This window comes from Bufo bufo, chromosome 8 (genome assembly GCF_905171765.1).
Source record: "Bufo bufo chromosome 8, aBufBuf1.1, whole genome shotgun sequence".
NCBI classification, from domain to species: Eukaryota; Metazoa; Chordata; class Amphibia; order Anura; family Bufonidae; genus Bufo; species Bufo bufo.
The window spans coordinates 194,282,363-194,300,699 of NC_053396.1; the positions used below are offsets into that span (position 1 = coordinate 194,282,363).

Sequence of the window (18,337 nt, forward strand, 5' to 3'; positions counted from 1 at the left end):
GTAGCTCTGGTAATGTCGCTGTCACCAGCGGCCAAACAATTGCGCTGAATGTCACAGATATTTAGGATGCGCTAATGTAACACAACAGATGTAGCAGAGATTGTGTCACTGTCAGCAGCGGCCAAACAATTGCACGCAATTTAGCGCAGGTTGCGCTAATAATATATATTGCAGCCAGATAAAACAATTGTCCTTAAAAGGACTTTTGGGTGTCTAACACCTTTCTACACTAAACAATTTCTGTCCCTACACTATCTGTCCCTTCTGCTGCAGCTCACTCTGACTAAGACTGAGCCGAACCACGTGTCATTGGGTGCTATATAGCATCCAATGACGCATTCCAGCCAGCCAATGACTGTAATGCCAGTAACCAACATGGCTACAGCATTACAGTTAGTGCCAGTAGTTCCCCGCACGTTTACTCGAGCATCGGGGAGGAGACTCGAGCATGCTCGCCCAACACTAATCAGCACCTGAATTCTAGTTACATGTAATAAAAAATTTAGCATAGCCAGAGTTATTCAATAAAATGTATCTGTATAACTCCACCTGAGAAGGCCGCACATGCTCAGTTTCATCCTTCAACTGCCTCCTGAGCTGTGATAGGCAGAGCAGAGACACGCCCCCTGAGCTGCAGCAGAAAAGACACTTCCCTTGAGCTGTCAGCTTGATATAAATCTAGCAGAGCAGTGAATGTGAAGATCTCTGGATCCATGTGAGGTACAGGGCCGGTTCTAGCTTCGATAGAAAGAGATTGTCGTGTACTGTATGATGTCTGATTTTCATTTTTTACATTAGTCATAGGATAACCCCTTTAATAGTTATTTTTTCTATATGTCCACTTTATATATTCTGCCATCATTTAGCAATTTTGATAAATTTTCAAGAAAATTTTCAGACCCTAATTTATTTAGGGACCAATTCATTTCTGAAGTAACTTTGAGAGGCCTAAATATAAGAGCCATTCCATAAATCACCTCATTTTAAAAAGTGAACCCCCTCAAAGTATTCAGAATGGCATTAGGTTTGTTAACTCTCTAGGTGTTTCACAGGAATTAATGAAAAATGGTGATTAAATTTAATTTTTTTTTCCAGATTTTCAATTTTAATCAATTTTTTGGAACACACAGGTAAAATAGAACCAATAATCTAAATTTTTTACCCTGATTCTGTTTTTAGAAATATCCTATATGTCGCCCTAGAGCACTACTTGACACAAATACCGGCCTCAGAATTGAAGGAGCACTTTGTGAATTTTGGGGGTCTACATTTTTTAGATGGTTTATCGGGTACCGTATTATGTCAGGTTTGCAGAGGCCTTGAACTACTAAAGCATTAGAAACACCCCCAAAAGGCCCCATTTTGGAAACTAATAACTCTCAAGAAATTAATATAGGGATTCAGCGAGCATTTTGACTCACAGATTTTATTAGAATTGGGGCATGAAAATAAAAAATTTGTAATTTTAGCTCAAATGTTTTCATTTTTACAAGGGTGAACGGGAGAAAAAACATCCCAAAAATTGTTACGCAATTTCTACCGAGTACGGCAATACCCCATATGTGGTCGAAACCTGCTGCATGGGCACATAGCAGGGCTCAGAAGGGAATGTGCACTATTTGGCTTTTGAAACTCGGATTTTACTGGAATGATTTTGGACACTATGTCGAACTTGCAACACCCCTGAGGTACCAGGACAGTGCAAATAACCCTATTTTTTAAACTACGCCCCAAGGAATTCAACTAGGGGTGTAATGATGGTTTTGACCCCACAGGTGTTTAACAGAATTTATTAAAATTGTACCAAAGAAATTAAATTCTTTCCCATAATGCATTGCTTTAACCCGAAATTTTTTATTTTTGCAAGGGTCAAAGGGAGAAAAAGCACCAAATAATTGCAATTCTCCCGAGCATGGAAATACCCCAAATGTGCTCATTAACTGCTGTTTGGGGACACGGCAGCGTTCTGAAGGGAAGGAGCGGTATCCACATTTTCTACCATGGAATTTGCTGAAATGATTTTTAAGAGCCATATTAAGAATCAGTTGTATTTTGCATCGCCATATCCTAACATCCATAATATTTTTATTTTTATGTCAACGTAGCTGTTTGAGGCCTTGTTTTTCGCGGGTCAGGCTGTCGTTTTTATTAGTATCCCTTTGGGTTACATTTGGTAGGAGAGGTGGGTGAAAATTGCAATTCTGTCAGTGTTTTGTTCATTTTTATTTTTTGTGGTATATATGATATGATAACTTTATTCTGCAGGTTGATATGATCAAAGCGATACCAGATTTATAGTTTATGTCTTACTACTTTTGCATTATAAAATCACTTTTTTTTATTAAACTTCTTTTTTCTTGGCATCACCTCATCTAAGACTCAACTTGTTATTTTTCTGTTTTTTAAGGGACGGGCTGTAGTTTTTATTGGTACCATTTTGGATTATATATGGCTTTTTGGACCATATTTTTGGGAGGTGAAGTGACAACAATGGCATTCTGTCATTGTTTTTTACGGCGCTCACCGTAACGTGATTGTTTTATAGATCAGGTCTGTTATGGATGTGGCTATACCGATTTTGTGTAGCTTATTTTCCTTTTTTAATCAATTCTAAGTCAGTGTATACAGTGTATGGGTGTGTGGGGAGCTCCCGAATCTCTCCCAAATGCTGTCGGGGGAAAGAAGGATCGAGCGAAATAAATATTTTCGCCAGATCCTTTTATTTTCCTGGGAGATAAGCTGCTGCCAGATATGTCTGGCATCGGCTTTTTCCCATCTCCTCATTGAATACATATACACATTTGGCAGAGTCGAATGTCTATGTATATGGGGGAGTCAGGAGGGAGTCAATCGTTTAGCTGACAGCTATTGAATGTGCACTGCCACCCTTAGACCCATGGTCAGCCTCGGCCTACTCTCTCCTTATCTCCTCTTTCTTGCCGACCACTATCTGAACAGGGGTCTTGATAGCTACTATCTCCTGATAGGTGTGGGCCTCAGAGGGGAAACCCTTACCTATCAGTCATTTATAATGTACCCTAATGTCTAAGGTCAGAGCTCCTTTAATCTTACAGACCTCATCATGAACAAGCATTTGGTTATTTGCTAAAAAAAAACATTTTCAAATACATTCCCTGCTCAGTGAAACCACATTTTTTTTGTCACTAAAACAGTGTTTAACAAAATTTGACAGGGAATTTCCAATATGGAGGGAATGCAAACATTTGACTGTGCTGATTAACGTGACGACGTAAGTGAATTTCTAAGGAATACCTTTCCCATTATAGCACAACATCTGTGCATGTAAGAACTGCTCTGATCATAATTAAAGGGGAACTCCAGTGAAAACGGTTTAGATCTTCATGGGGAAGATCCTCTAGAGACCCTGAGTGCTCTGCGCTTCATAGGCAGGAGTCAATGGAGTCAGCTGGGCTGTCCTTCAACCGGGGCAGATTCAGTTTACTGCCCTGAGGGGCAGCGCAAACGTTTTTGGACATATTATAATTCTATATTCTTCGTGGGTGTCAAGGGCCGGCCGTGGGTTTAACTGACCTGAACTCACGGCATCATAGTTCTCTTTCTATGCTGTGAGTTCGGGTCAGTTAAACCCATGGTTGGGCCAGGACACAGAAGTATCCCTTTGTCCCTTACCCTCTATCTGAGCGGCTCAGCACTTGAGGTACATGACATACCAACAACCTCCTAGCTAATCCCCCTAGGGACCTTTTCCTACTCGTTTATTTTCTTTAAATACTGGAAAATTTGGGAAATCTTTGAGCTCCTGGTCATCATCCACTGGAGTATGTCATACAGAATGTGCAACCGATATATAGCGAGAATTACAAATTGTATCTGGAAGCAGCAAACTACACTTTGAAAGTAGCTGGCACACAGTGGTTTATGGGGAGGTAGGTAGGTATCGATACCAGCATTCAGCAGCTTCCCATCTGGCAATTGAGAGGTTAAGAGAAGCAGGAAACTTTTGAGAGTTTTGTTACTGCTCCAGCCCAGTCTCCCCCCTCTCAGCTGTGCCTCCCTCCCCCTGCGCTCATTCTCTCTCTCCCTCCCTTCCCTGGCTGATTACACTGCCCTGGCCCCTTATTTCCTCTGGATTGTCCAGCTTCTTTCTCTCTCCATAGACTGCACCAGTCCCCTGTGGCTTGAGGGACACGGGGCACCTTGTCAATGAATCTGACTTTGTCTTTAAACTTGGACGCTGGGACCATTCTAAGGATTTAGTGCCAGATCTCAAACTTGGAAAAGGGACATCTCTTTTTTTTATTGTCATCACTACATGTCGATAAGGATGTGATTTTTGGGGAGTACCAGATGGCATCTGTCTGACCGGTAATCCTCAAACTGGGGCACAGAGTGTTGTACAGATAAGGTAAGACCACTCTCACATAGAACAATAGAAGTATGGGGGTTGTGCTTGCAAAGAAGGGGGGGACAAAGAAAGACCCTTAAATTGGTTGAAACACAGATCAACTGTAGCCTGGATCTCATCTTACAACTGGGGATGACTACACCACAAAAGATATAGGGTTACTTGTCCTTAGAAGAAGAGTGTGCATCTATCCGTGCTGTGACGACGAAACATTTTTATCACTTTATGCTACATTATATACGACCCCTCATTGTGTTCTATCATGTCCTTCTAACAAGTCCTGAAAGAAGACATCGGTGAATCATTCCCACTGAGCCAGCTATGCTTATGTTGGGTCATCCATCTGTTGTATCTGGTAGGGTCTTCTGTGTGTCTCATCATTCATTTTACAGCTCTCAAGTCTCTATTTAATTAGTATATACACAGTAAATCAGAAGCACATTCTCCACCTTGTAAGGTCCACCATTGACCTTCTCACGCTCAACTCTTTGTTAAATACATGACCTCTCTGCAAGTGGAAATATAAGGACATGCAATTTTGAGAAGAAACATGTGTACCCCAAATGAATTGATAAAGGAACAATAGTGGAGGAGAACAAGATGGTAGATAGACCCTTAAGGTTTCCATACAAATGTGGTGGTGGTCAAGATATATCATAGAACAATGAAGCCAAAGTCTACTGTTATAGTCCAAAATCTGTATGAGCGTAGTATGTATGTTGAGATGCTTCACTGAAATTGCTTTACTGATAGTCACTTCCTACAGTGAATGACATTTGTCAGTCGAATCTGTCCAATTGTTTTGATGCCACCACTTTGGTCGATAAGATTCTTCATTGTACTAACAATTTGGACTTTTCCACTGAAAGCTTATGCTGGTCTAACTCTTGGCACTATAGAAGGTCTTGACCAATTGTCCTACTTTGCTCTTTAGTACATAATGTCTCTACAAATACAGCTGCTCCTCGGATGTGAACTCGTCTTCGGTATTCGGCAAGGCCTAAACTCTTTTGTTAGATGAACCTGTGTGTAAATACTGTGTTCTCAGCAAACATAGAATTTGACATGGGAAGACTTACCTCCAGGTTGGTAAAGGCCTATATTTGTTCCAGCTGATGGGAATGGATCATATTAGTACAATGGATGTCATGATAATGGTTATGTCTATGGTTAGCTTCAAATAGCCACCCTATGTTTTGCACATTCCAGATTCTACCCAACCTTGACCCATGGTCCAAACATCAGTACTCCCACCAGTTTTGTATTAGCTCATGGTTGCATTGGATCATGTAACTCCTAGGATCACTCAATTTTTCAAGTGTAAGTTAGTTTTTTTGCCTAATTCCCTAGTTGAAGAACCCCAACATTTACTGCTTCTACAGCTTGTAGGAATGACCAAATTCTGCCAAGGATAGGAGTTGTAGTTCATCCACTGCTGGAAGATTATAGTTTTAAAAGTAGCTATTCAAATGGTTTTTAAGTGAGTAAACCCTTGACCTATGAGTCAGACTGGCCCTAACACTTTAATAAATGGGACTAGTATGAGTAAGACCGAGCTCTCCAGGGGTGGTAGAAGTCTGTGATGCATCAGGTAAATAGGACATACCAGCGGGACCAGAGAACAGCTGCCAGTGTAGTGTGTCATAGGCTAGGTACCCTGTATAGTCTCACATGCATCCTCTGGAAGGTCCATATGTTTGAGATCAATAAAAAGGGGAGTCTCTGCTGTAGCTGATGGTTGTGACTGGCTCCAGGGTAATTGAGGTATTTGCTATCTTAGGATGGCCTCCAAAGAGCTGCCAATCTCCTGGGAGCAGGTTAAGGGGGTGTCAGCCAACGCCAGGAGGAGGAAGCTTGTACATACTTGTTGGATCATGTGCATAAGTAACGATGACCCATGTCTACGACCTTTCCCACTTCCTAAAGCGTCATAGGGAATATCAAAGAGCAATAAATGTAACGTGAACTGGATGCCCAACTAGGGTTGGACCATCTGGTGCAAATATGTACATGGCCCAATAGTGCTTGCTGTTTCTAAGACATGCCAAGAATTTACACTGAAAAGTCATATGTACTGTTGGGGAGCACAGCTGACATGTGATGTACCACATGCCCACAGCAGCCGTCCAATATACATCTCAGTGTACATATTGTGTATTGTATTTCTGTGAGGTTATCAGGCTTGACTTTACAGAATCGGAGCCTGTGGGCATAACCTTTGGTATGCTAAGCCTGTTCTATCTGTTAGCCACAACTATGCACGTTGAATAGTCTGCAACTTTTCAAGAAGGAGCAGAATATAGTGATACAACTCCATACAACTCATACCACCTTGGTGAGAACTCAACAAGTGATGAAACCCAACCTGTGACTTGTACGTGAGCAGGTCTTATATCACATGTTCAGTATACAAACAAACCTAGACCCTCCCCAGATGAGATCAGCACTTGGCAAAGAAAGTATACATGAAAACAAGATTGAGCACACATCCCCTCAGTCAGCTAAAAACCTATTAAAGGTGGACTTCCCCTTGAAGGCCACAACCTGTGGTACTTGAGGCCCATAAAAATAAATTATTAGAATGGTACACCTTCCAATGATACAGTCTAATTTCAACTCTGCCGTTATCATTTTGCAGACAAGGGTCAAATCCAGGACGGGACCGGCCACCACAGAACCAGGGGGGATTCTGATAGATTCATGGCCTGAAGCCATAATGGGACTACAGGGATAAAGGGGATATCTCATGATTAGTGTAAACAATGACATCATACAGTACATGATAATCTCTTTCTAACAAGACTAGAACCAGCCCTGTACCTCACATGGATCTAGAGATCTCCCCAATCATTGCTCCAAGTGCTCTCTAGGCTCTTCAGGCTGGCCGCTCTGGGAGTCCTTTTTCAGGGTGCATGTCCTAGCTCAGGGTGTGTGTGAGTGGGCTCCTTTCCAGCGCAGCTCTCTCCCTATCGCATGTCAAGGGGTGTGTCCTTTCTGCAGAATCTCCCATTCTGTAACTGTAGATAGGGCTGGTGGCAGTTGATGAATGGAGCTGGGCATGTACGACCACCCCAGTGATGTTACAGAGGTGGACAGAGAAATATGGAAAGGTACAAACAGCAGATGGCGCTACACAGATAAATTTTATTGAAAAACTCAGTGGCTATAATAAATTTTCAATTACACCCAGTTACAAAAATATTCAAATCCAGGTGCTGGTTTGAAAAATGTAGAATATTTTTCATGGGTCAACCCTTTTAAGCAAAAATACTGATTTGGAGTTTAGAGGCAACCATTTGCCACCAGGGTCTGTTTCTTAACTAAACAATGTTGTGAGTGGGCCCTATGATCAAGTTAGAGCCTTGACCCACTAGAGAAACTTCTGGGCGGGCCAGTCCAACTCTGAGCCCACAATTTGTAGACATAGAGGGCATTTGATGAGGATCTGCCTGAAGCTATACTTTCCCAGTACTTTTCCAATGCCTTGTCGTCTGCCTTCTGCTTTCTATTGACCATGCCTGGGGTTGACGCTGTTTCCTACAAGCTGGGTTATAATGGACCCGCTGTTTTTCAGTTGCCTGCATTCTTCTATAATTTAGGATAATTTCACCCGATGACCGTCTCTGCGTTCCAGTGGGTAAAATTGGTTTCACATGTATGACGGTGCTCCAGTGAATGATGCCCGTGAATGCTATGACTTTATTGTGTATGACAGAGCTTTCCAGTGAGTGCAATAACAATGAAGTGAACGCTTCACCTTCTGACATGGGTTAAGTCTGTTTTCTATTATGTGATAGTGCTGATCCTTGTGAAAAGAGTCCAGTGAATACTGGCATTGACACAAGGGTGAGGTGCATTCCAGAACTTTTGATGTCACCAAATCCAACACTCAAAGAGACATCAAGACCCTCATTCATGGGACGAATGGGCTGATGGCCTCTACTAACTGATCACTCTTTCCCTAGTGGCCGGCGGAGGATCAGGGTGCACCTCCAATGAGGCCAGGTGAGGCAACTGCCTCAGGTAGCAAGCCCTAGAGACAAGTGCCATGGCAGGGCCATGAGAAATCCCTCTATATTTAACTGTATCACAGTATGCCTTTAACATTAGGGCTAGGAGGGGGGGGGTTACCATTTCAATTTTTGCCTCAGGCAGCAGAAAGGCTAGGTGCACCCCTGTGGAGGATATTACATTTTAGGTCATGGGTAGTAGTCATTGATTATAACAGTTTTGGTGACTAAAATATTGTAGAGGCATTGGCATTAACAGCGAACGGGGCAGATTTGTGAAAACTGTCTGAAAGTAAAACTGTCTTTGTTGCCCATAGCAACCAATCACAGCACAGCTTTCATTTTTCAAGCGTACAATAGGAAATGAAATCTGTGCTGTGATTGGTTGCTATAGGTGACAGACTATTTCATGAATTTCTTTCTTTGTGTCTTTGTTGCCCATAGCAACCAATCACAGCTCAGCTTTTCATTTCCTATTCTGCACTCGAAAAATAAAAGTTGCTCCGTGATTGGTTGCTATGGGCAACACAAACTTTTCTTTTTTTTCTTTTTTTTCTTTTAGATAGTTTCATAAATCGGCCCCATCTCTATCAAATCCTGCCAGGCCAACCCCACAGAACAGATCCCATAGAGTAGATCCCATAGAGTAGATCCCATAGAGTAGATCCTATAGAGTAGATACCGTAGAGTAGGTACCATAAATGGTTCCTGCACACAGTTTATTTTTATTTTTGCAGAATCTGCACCAAAAAGCTATGAATCTGCCTTCCACTGTTTTCAATGGGAGGCCACGTTGTACTCCATGCGGCTCTGGTTTATAGTCACGACTGTCCCAAGAAATGATGCGGTTGGAAACAGTGGTGGATGTCCGCTTACGCTTTAGCTCCGTTCAATGGGGCTAAACCAGGATGGAGTCCAGGCGTTTTGCGTCCATGCAAAAGTGTCGCAGGAACCACTGCAGCTTCTGCTGTTGAATACGAGAAGGATATTGCCTTTGCAAAATCTGCAGTTTGAATTATCCCTAAGGGTCCTCTGGATAGGTCATCAGTATCTGATCAGCTGTTTGAGAAGGCACTGGTGCTCGCAGTAGCACTACGGCCTTCTCCCTGCTCACCAAGCAGAGCGCCATACATTGTATAGTAGTTATGCTTTGTATTACAGCTCATCCCCATTCACTGCTGAGCTGGAGAAGGCCGCGGTGCTGCTGCAAGCGCCTGTGCCTTCTCTAACAGCTGATCTGCAGGGGGTTCCGGGTGTCGGACCCTCACCAATCAGATACTGATGACCTATTCAGAGGATAGGTCATCAGTAAAAATTACTTGAAAAGCCCCTTTAGAGTACTAGAGAACCCCTCTAACCCCACAGCCAGCAAGCGGATCCACCATCAAGTTTGCCTATAAGTGGGTATTCCCACTTTGTTTTGGGGCGTTACCGGGGTGGGTCTTAAATGTCCCAAATTTACCAATCAAAATATTGGTAAGCATGGTGATCGCATTAACGATCCCAGAGGATAGGTCATCAGTGTAAAACAAGACCAAGTCCCCCGAAATATCACCGAACAGTATGGGACTGCCCATTTATGGGTGTGGCTTGCATGAGCCCAAATTTGCCAGGACTGTCTGTGAAAATTAGGGACAGTCTCTGTAAATTCTGGACTGTTAGCAACTATGGGTCACCACCTATACACCCATCGTACGCTGTATGTAATGTCAGCGGCACATCCTTTTGTTTGTGCTGTCAACAAACGGGCATTGTTATGCCAGCCACGGGCGTTTGCTCATTTCTCGGCTGATCGTGGTTTGTTTAACGTTCATTCCCAATCATCTGCCCCATGTAGAAGGTTCTTCATAGCACTGTCTGGTAGGGGACACTTATCTTGTGGTCATTGTATCCCGTAGGCCATCATAATATATTGATATGACCTCCTATCTGTTTTCAGAGTGCAACATGTAAAATAGAAATCACGTCACTGGATTTGATGTATATCGTCGGGTCACGCTTTTTCGAAGTAATTCAGTATATCAGGCCAACGTTCCGGAGATTACTGGAGAGGTCGGTCACCTCCTGAGGGATTAAAGGGCTCGTACTGTATATATTTATGTCAAGCACTTGTGTTGCTCTAGCATACAGTCTGCGTTGCGATCTGGTCCCTAAGTTCCCTAAGTGCTGATCAGGATGACCGGGGATGCGAGCAATGGGGGGTTCTTTCCCTTATGGATTTCTGCATTGGGTGCAATATTTACACAGACATTATGTATGCTTAGTGTATGTATGTATATATATATATATATATATATATATATATACATGTGTTGTGCATGATACATGGACACACATGGCTCCATGTACAGTAGTCCACCTGTGCTGAACCCAGTACCGTACCGATCCCTATGAGCTGCCATCTGCTTTTATCCCTCCTTTTGGGTGTGTGAGTGGGTAGACTAGTTTATACTTGCACCAATAGGGTTGCAACTTCATCAAGAAATGCATATATCATCCCTACTAGTTACTAGTAAGAAGTGGACTCCATGTAATAGTCTGTTAGCCCAGTGGGGAAGCAGTACTACAAGCAAGCCTTCGTCCTGCCAGTAATCATTGATCAAAAAGCTGCCAGCAGCAAGACCCACCATAAGCATCATTTCTCAGAGGAAACCACAATCTAAGTTGGGGACGACCTCTATGAAGAGCAGCAAAGGTACTGGTCAATATGAAGGGAAATACACTCGTTTTTTTTTATTATGGTGAAGGAATCTAACCATGATCTGGTAAGGAACTATAAAGAAGTAAAAAACATAGCTGCTTTCTTCCCAAAACAGTGCCACAGCTGTCCACAGGTTGTGTGTGTGGTACTGCAGCCTAGCTCCTTTGAGCTGCCACACTATAGATCGCCCACAGTCAAGTCTGGCTCAGTTTTTTTTGGTAAAAGCAGCCATGTTTTTCTGATTTTCCAGGTGTTTAATTTTGATGGCCTAGCCTCAGGATCGTTAGGGGTCTTATTCCTAGCACCCCCATCAATTTGTTTTTGAAGAGACTGCGGTGCTCATGAAGGCTTCTTCCTAGGCCAGTGACATCGCGTTCATCAGTCACATGGCCTAGGTGTAGCTCAGTCTCATTAAGCTGCACTCGCCGGAGCTCCACGGCCTCTTCAAACAGCTGATCGGCGGGGGTGTCGGGTGTCAGACTCCCACCAATCAGATATTGATGAGCTTTTCCTGAGGATAGGTCATCTATATTAAATACCCAGAAAACCCACTTAACACCTGCAGATCCGAGTATGGTTGAGAACGACTTCTCCCTTCGTCACTTCAATGTAGACTCTGACCTTCTGTCTTAGTAATAACGATTTGGGTCAACTGAAAAGGAGACCACGAAATGATCACGCAGAAAAAGGACAGGCAACGATTATGTGAAGGGTTCTTGAAATTCCGCCATCATTACCGCTGCCTTGTGATGTGTTTTATCATGTTACTTATCCCTCTAATGATTAAATGAGCTTGGTAATTAGAGGATTGTAGGAAACAATTAGTATGCCCCCCCGTCCTCGTTCTATAAGAGATGTAGATAAATAATTCCAGCGCTGAACTTTCACAGACCACAAAGTTAATGTCCCATTTAACTACAAACTGCTCCAACCCAGAGATGAGGGACCTATTAGAACTGGTACAAATATTGCCAGTGTTTGCGAAAATTAAACATGTGGTTTGATCCAATCCAAACTATTAATACTACGTAATCGTTAAAGCCTGTGCGTTTATAAGGTCCTATGAAGAAAAATTTCACCCTAAACATATGTATTCTTGGAGGAAATCCACATTTCCCGAGGAATACAGTTGAGGGTAGGTAGGATCCTATAGCAAAATCAAAAAGAAGAATATCAAAATGGCTCATGTCCTCCATCTCATAAGCCAACCTCCAAAAGCCACAGCTACCACCACCACCCCCTGCAAATGACATGACCAGTGGTATGGAAGGCACTGCGTAAAGAGGCAGGATGGTGACAAACAGGGATGAATGTAGATGGGGTGGGTGGAGCATGTACGTCAGAGGCTTGGTGCCACGGGAGAACCAATAAACCACTTTGCATTGGCCAGGGTATTTAGATATAAGGTTGGGACAGTAAACTGAATCTTCAACCTGGGTAAAGGAAAACTGAACTTCAACACTGGTGCCAAATATTATCTTATGGAATTTACACTTGGATGATGCCTGGCACCAACTTCCCACACATCTAAGCATCGGTAATAGTATTAAAAATAACTGAAAAAATGCTCCTTAATGCCATTCTCATTGTGCAGAACCTTGGGACCATGATACTTTTAATATGGAAAATACAGAATCTAAGAGGTTCACCCAACATGAATGAAGAATTAATTCACGACTACTCTAAGCCCTCCTATCCAAGGAGATCATTTATAGGCAAACCATACCGCAACCAAAGATGTTCTCCATTCCTCCTCAATGTTGGGTGGTGGGGGTGACCACAAGATATCGCTAAGAAGTTGTCATTCACTTAGCCCCCTGGATCAATGCCATGGCAGGATCATGTTGTAGTTAGGGGTTGTCTCCCGGACCTCACTGAAAAGGGTTCTCCACATGAAACCCTTCTCAATTTTCCAGTAGAGTGACTAAGAAAAAGCAGCTTCATTTTTAGTGGACTTGGCAATGCATCACTTGTCTGGCCCGTTAATTTCAATACATGCCATGTAATACAATATATAGGAAATGTGTAGTTGGTTGCAACAACCCCCAGCTCTGGTGGACCAGAGGGTCCATTGCAAGCGAATCCCGCTCAAATCAACTGGATTTGCTACTAAATACCTAATCAACTAACATGGACCTTGGATGAAGGAATCTTCCATAAATACTTGTAATTTGGAGCCTCTGCTTGGCACCTCCAATAGTTTTCCACCTAACTAAATGTAAAATATTGTAAAAGATAGCATGATCTGTGTGGGCAAAAGGGTGATCTATGAGAACCCTTAGTAGCCATGTTCTTGTCCTTGCCCAATTGTTCCTGGAAAGATGTCCTGCAAAGCTTCGGAATGATGCACAACTCAACACAATGCAAACTGCATGCTTTTTGAGAAGTGCATCTTTTTTTCACACAGTCAAAACACAGGGTGGCAATTGCAAGTTTAGTTTTAGTCGGTGCACTCTGGTATGATGAAGTGTTGAACAATGGCTCAAGCCGCATACACATAGATCATTTTGATCCCTAAGACTTTTTGTCCGACAGTTCTAATGTCTGATTCCCCCATTAGGAGGCACATTGAGTACAACTAGAGATAAGTATGCGCCAGAGCCACTTCTGATCAGCCAGACAAACCACAAACTCATATCTATCAAGGCTATTGAGCAAGGGCCAGGCGGCCCCTACAGCCACTGGATTGTCTGTCAATCCCATTAAAAGTGGCAGGGTCCAATGGTTCCCCCAAGGTTGGTAGATAGATACAGAGAGCATTGTCAAGGTTCAGGGATGGAAGCATCAGCAGACTATGCATGCTATATGTTCTGTATATCGGTTATGTATGACTAAGTCAGAACATATTGCCTGTGAGAAAACAAGCTTTTTGTGGGAGCTCTGAGGCCTCTCGCACCAGCTCATATTAAGCTGAAAGCGTTTTACGATATCTGATCCCAAAAGTATTTTTGGAATCATGTCAGATATTTTGGAAACTGATTGTTTCCATATTTGGAAGGGTCAGAGAGCAAGATTGTAGAGTGAGTGTGTAATGCACACCGCAGAGCGGACTAAATGTACTTTGTGTGAAACACACCGCATCACGTGCAGAGAAGATGCACCTCCCTCTTTATGCGTTGGCGTAAACACATTTTCAATCGTCATGGGTTTTCTTTTCGCTCAGCTCGAAAGGCCCTTGAACAATCTAACATTACTACGCGTTTTAAACTATTTGCAGCTCGGAGTGATAACCTGTGCAATGTAGATGCTGGAACATCAGATGTACGAGGAACAACTACAAAAAAATAGACACTTAGCTAATTTTTTGTATCTACTTTTTTACTACACTTTGGTCATCTGCTGTCACATTGTATATTACTGTATCAATGATGTACTTTCGATAGAGGAAGCCTGAGGACTGCTATGGTACGCAGGCTGTGAACAGCTACTCCTCCAACGCATTTCATTCTCCAGTACCTCTTCCCACCGCTGTCATCAGAACTCCAGTTCTACAATTAACATCTCAGCAGCCTTGATGGAGCTGGAGATACCAGGAGAAAAGGAAAGAGCAGCTGAGGGCACCCCTATGGGATGCTGGATGCTAGGAGGAGGGCTGTGCCACCAATCGAAGACCCTCTTTAGGACTGTGGAGTTTTTGGACCCTCCTTAATCACTCTATACCCTTTAGCTGAACCGTCTGGAAATTAAAAGGATAAGCTTTTTGTACACTTTTCATCGGGAAGTCTGCCCTCAATGACCGAAACAGACCTTTTAACTCTTCCATTTCTGGATGACCCATGCCTGATGCTGCATATATTGTCACCAAAAAGTTCATAATGGTAACCAGTTGTATATCCTATTTGCCTACGTACCTGCAGACATCAAGTCTTTGGGGTTTGGATTCCAGCAAGTATCATTATTATTCTAATTACTTTTTAATGAGGTGTATAGTGTCTCCCTTGGAAAACTGGACTAATCCTGCTCTTGGAACAAGCTTAGATTTGCTCCCTACTCATATTCATGACAACAATAATTTTCAGGTTTTGACAGTCTGATAGGATACTTTACGGGGTGTGGAGTATAGATGACGTATATTGGTTGCACAATGAAGCAATCCGTCCAGAGTAATGCAAATGGTGCATGCACGGTAGATTCTATGCAGAACTCATCACATACAATACTGTGTGCAAAAGTCTTGGGCAGGTGTAGGAAAATGCTGCAAAGTAAGAATGCTTTAAAAAAAAATAAAGTGTTTATTTTTATCAATTAACAAAAAGCAGAGTGAACGAACAAAAGAGAAATCTAAATCCAATCAATATTTGGGCTGACCACATTTTGCTTTCAGAACAGCATCAGTATTGCTAGGTCTTTTGTGGATGTAGGCTTGCTCAAATCCTTCTGTCTGTTCATCTAATCCCAGACAGACTGGATGATGTTGAGACCAGGAAACTCTAATCACTTCCATGACTCCTTGTTCTTCTTTGCTGTGAAGATTGCTCTTAAAGGGGATGTCTCACTTCAGCAAATGGCATTTATCACATAGAGACAGTAAATACAAGGCACTTACTAATGTATTGTGATTGTCCATATTGCTTCCTTTGCTGGCTTTGATTCATTTTTCCATTGCATTGTACGCTGCTTATTTCTAGGGGGTTACAACCACCCTACAATACAGTAGCGATGGCCGGGCTTGCACACTATAGGAAAAAGCACCAGACTGGCTAGTGGCCGAGACTGTGGGAGTGTGCATAGGCCGGCCCTTTTTCCTATAGTGTGCAAGCACAGCCACCACTGCTGGATTACAGGGTAGTCATAGCCTCTGGATATGCCAGTAAAGGAGGCAATATGGACGATAACAATACATTAGTAAGTGCCTTCTATTAACTTTATCTACATAATAAATGCCATTTGCCGAAGTGAGACAACCCCTTTTTAATGACATGGGCTTTATATTTGGGGTTGCTGTCCTGCTGTAGAATAAATTTCAATTTAAACTATTAATACTTCCATTTTTGCAAAGAGGTATCTCCCAAGAAAGAGAACCATCTCGTCAGCGCCAATTGTTGGAAGTGGCTCCCCATGAGTCAAGATCCGACTTCCAAAAAGCCTTGGGATTTGACCAAGGAATATAGCCAGGCCAGATATCCATCCATAGACATCTGGTTCAGGGTGCTTGCCCCTCATCAGTACGGTGTAGGATTCTGGCTGGCTCAAATCCCAAGACTTGTTGGAAAGTCGGATCTTCACTTATAGGAAGCTACTTCCAATAGGTGGTTCTCTTTCTTGGGAGATACCTCTTTGCATATTTGTTTCCCATGGAGCATTGACAATAAGTCTCCATACCTTACTTCCAGTAAGTTTCCACACATGACCGGTCTCTTTAAGGATATTCGGCACCTTGCCTAAGCCACTTTTATTTTTTAAAGCACTTTTTGAATAAACCTTTTTGCACACTGTACTGTAGGCGGCAAGTGGGGTCTAAGATGTACTAGATATTGAGCCCAACTATAGTCTTCAAGCCATGCCACTGCACCCAGCCCATCCCTAAGATGTACTAGATATTGAGCCCAACTATAGTCTTCAAGCCACGCCACTGCACCCAGCCCATCCCTAAGATGTACTAGATATTGAGCCCAACTATAGTCTTCAAGCCATGCCACTGCACCCAGCCCATCCCTAAGATGTACTAGATATTGAGCCCAACTATAGTCTTCAAGCCACGCCACTGTACCCAGCCCATCCCAACGATACCCACATTTAAGCAGGTCCTACCCCTTTCTTGGCAAGCCACAACACATACCAAGATGGTACAACACAGCATGGTAGAACTATTCTAGGTGGAATATAGTAGAACTCAGGCTGGTACATTTGCCAAGTCTCACGCAGGACAAAATTTTATTTAGACTTTCATTTTCTTTTCCTAATGACTTTTCGAGGCTGGTAAAAGTAGCATGACTTTGTAGGACACACAATAGCTTGTGCAAGCCATTCTTACTTTCGGTGTTGAAAGCCCAGGTCATTATCTGACTCTGGGTGTGAGTATGTTATAAACTTACACTTCCATTACCTATATGAGGAAATGAAATGTAATTGTGTTAATGAATCCCGGGAAGCCAAGGTTTATTGGCACCAGGCTATTGCTTTATGTGAGATTCCTGTACTTAATGTGTGAATATGAGGAAAGTGGAAGGGGGGTGGGGTGGAGGCACGTTATGGCGAAGAACTAGGAGAAGTCCTGCTGATAAGCATATTGAGGGCTAATTAACTTTGGACGTTTAGCTAAGAAAATAGGATGTAAATGCACCGTGCATGGGTGACTGGTTAGCTACTTTTGTAGAGCCACAATAATGGCTCTTTGCCAGTAGGCTGCAGACCCGTGGGAGCACATACACACATATCATGGCAATTTTTTTCAAAGATATGATTCACCCCAAATTCACTGCACCATATGCTTACATGGTATGGCAATACCTGGTGTTCAAAGTATGTAGCAACATGCAGGTCCACTTAATGGGCTGACTGCTAGTGGTCACGCTCCCCACAGCCCGGTCTCTGCATAGTGATCCTCTGTTCACTGCAGAGCAGTCAACAGAAATAGCTTTCTGCCCGGCTTGTCAGGACTCTGCAGTAGTATGGCAGTACAGATGCCAGGAAAGTAGGAAGGGACTATACTGTCAGCTGTCAGAAGGGGAAGGAGTCTCATTCAGCCCAGAGCCCACCCGCAGCAGCACCAAAGGGGACACATGGAAGCAGGAAAATCTGAAAAAGCTATTTCTGATGCTGTTTCAGGACTTTCAGTATGAAAATAATTCAAGTCTATGGTATGTCAGGGTGTATACTGCCTGTTTGTTAAAAGCTGATAGGTATATAACAGGCCTTTCTCTAAACGTAATTGCCCTAATATATGATGCAGGTGAACATACCAAATGAACAATGCCTGGTTTCCCTGTATTTTCTCTGAGTTGCCCATCACAATGGCCCAGATTTACTAATCCTATAGATGGTGTAACCTTAGACTGGCTGTCTAGACCGACACCAGATTTATCACAGGGGCTCAGGTTGGTGCAGGAATGGACACTTTTCTCTGACTCTATACCAACTATTTAAATTGGCCTGATGAAGGAGGTAGGCTACCTCTGAAACGCGTTGCCACTTACCACCTTGATTTTCTTTCTGTGTCATTTCCGTTTTTTTTTGCGGACCTCAGGGGTCATTATTGGGCCCTATTCTCTTCAATATATTTATTAATGATCTTGTAGA

The 18,337-nt window shown here is 42.8% G+C and overlaps 1 protein-coding gene across 2 annotated transcripts in view; it reads left to right on the top strand.

Annotated features, from left to right (window-relative positions):
- Nucleotides 1-4,078: 4,078 nt before the first annotated feature.
- Nucleotides 4,079-18,337, top strand: part of PLEKHG2 (pleckstrin homology and RhoGEF domain containing G2) — a 76,025-nt gene continuing 61,766 nt past the window's right edge. For both annotated transcript variants that reach the window (XM_040442008.1, XM_040442010.1), the window contains exon 1: nucleotides 4,079-4,387. The gene's annotated coding sequence lies outside the window, so the exon portion shown is untranslated. The remainder of the gene's footprint in view (nucleotides 4,388-18,337) is intronic.